Source organism: Palaemon carinicauda, chromosome 38 (genome assembly GCF_036898095.1).
Source record: "Palaemon carinicauda isolate YSFRI2023 chromosome 38, ASM3689809v2, whole genome shotgun sequence".
Lineage (NCBI taxonomy): Eukaryota > Metazoa > Arthropoda > Malacostraca > Decapoda > Palaemonidae > Palaemon > Palaemon carinicauda.
In genome coordinates, this window is record NC_090762.1 from 57867835 (window position 1) to 57870334 (window position 2500).

Here is a 2500-nt window from a genome sequence, read left to right on the forward strand (position 1 = left end):
CATTAACTACTATATATTAGGTCTTACATATTAGTGTAAAAAAGGTATTAAATACTTTTCTATTTGCAGGAGTTTACAAGAACCATGCACAGTATGAATTTTTGGGGTCTTATGCATATTTTCTATAGTCTATATATTGGGTTTATATATTACAGTATACTATAACATATTATTAAATGCCTTCCAGCAAGTATAACCTACTTTCCGACTAGGCTAGGTATATCAGGTCTTGCTGTGCGTTATCTTAGCCTACGAATAGTTGAATGTTAGTACGTATATAATACTCTATATTGTGCATAATTTGCTCCTGGTTATTGGTCCATATCCGCTACGCAACAAACATTCATCTATTTTCCCACGTTAATCTAAGATATGTCATTTATCATATCATACTTTATGATAACCATATATTTGAATACTCAAAACAGTCTACCTTATTTTCTTGTAAAAGATTTAAGTACTTATATACACTGATCTTACAAGTTGATCTATAATGATTCAAAACATTACTGACTAGTAGACAGTATCATAAATTGGGATTTATTCATTGTTCATTTAATCTTACTTAAGTTGCTATAATTGAGCTTTCATATTCATCATCAGTTCTCATAGCTGTTTAGATATAAGAGGAGTTATATATGGTATATCAGTCCTTAAGGACTATTAATAAAATAACTATTAATGTAAGTACTGGCTATTTTAATAGAATTACTAGTTATCTTTTGTCTATTGAATAAATTGATATAGACATGACCACTATGGATATAAGAAAATAATATAAATACATACATACATACATATACGCATAAAGGATATATAGGCCTATTTCTGAACATCTCTCTTTACACACACACACACACAGATATATATATATATATATATATATATATATATATATATATATATATATATATATATATATATACAGTATACATATACAATTAATTTCATCTTTTCGTTTTATGGATTAATATATAAATTACAGTGAGCTATGCTTAACATGTGCTGACTACTTTGGTATTTACTCATATATATATATATATATATATATATATATATATATATATATATATATATATATATATATATATATATATATATATATATACTCTGATTGAATTCCAAGCTATGAATATTAAGATATTACAGCAGCACGTTTTGTTTTTCTTTTTTTTTTTTTTATAAATAAAATCTACATCATCAATCAAATACTGCATTAGCCTTTTAATCTGTTTCTCCATTAGGCATTAGGCCTTTACAGATCAACAAGATGATCTCTACATGATCGCCAGAGGCACTGACAAACGTCATAAGCCGACCAAGAGAAAGACTTACATCCACATATAACATCATTTCTTGGTGTCCAGAATCAACACAATTTAAAAGGCCGTGCTGAGGCCTCTTTCATTTTAGGCCTACTTACACCATACGTCATTTCATTTTAGATCCGTGAGAAAGTGGTCGCCATACGTTGGCCCCTCTAGAAAGGATGTATGATTGGGCGTGGCTTATGTCTGGTTCCTCCCCTTTTCCCCGCCCACTGTAACTCTTTATGCCACTTCCCCTTCCCCCTCCCACTTCACTTCCGGCGCCTCACTGCACGTAAGACTAAAACATAAGCTTTCTTTCTCGTCTCCACCCGTCGTGCAACACGCCTGCATGTTGCTCGATCACGGGCATCTTTGAACAGTCATCGTGCAGAATCTGCCTCCGGCTAAAGAGGTGTTGCCATATCGCATAACTTTTTGACTCGGTTATATCATTGTTTTGTTTATAACAAATAGAATTTCTAGATTATTTTCATTACACAAACTGGAACATTAATATACGATCCTACCATCATCAACGTTGCAAGTTGATTTATAAATCAATATGAAATAGAAAAATCTCAAAAAAAAAGAATAAGTACAATTCTTCAACGAGCACTTATGCATCCAGAGTTGCCACATACAAAGAAGGCACGTAATATCAATTTACATAAGGGTGTGTCTATTTGTACTGAAATGTTTTTTTGTAAACTAAATCACTTTTTAAAAAGAACATCCATATTTCTAGCGCTAAGAAATAAACAATATACTGATAAAACGATAACACATAAACAAGAACTGGCAACTTGGGCACTTGAGGCCATGCGATGCACAGTGTGCGATGCACGATGTATGACAACTACCACATTGTGAATGCATTCCCAACCACATGGCAATACTGCAGGCCAAGTACTCTTGCAAAATCATTAACCTCAACATTTTTCAAGTGCATTGCTGCTTTTAATTTCCACTACAAAATTAATTCGTACCATTCCTTTCAGTTTTAAAAGTTTCTTGTACTTTATGACGACATAAATAATTGATAAAAATCATTCATAAACAGAAAAGAGTAAATAATAATAATAATAATAATAATAATAATAATAATAATAATAATAATAATAATAACCTTTACTTCAGCAATAGCCATATGATACGGGAATCTAGTCACATAAATAAGAATACTCATTACA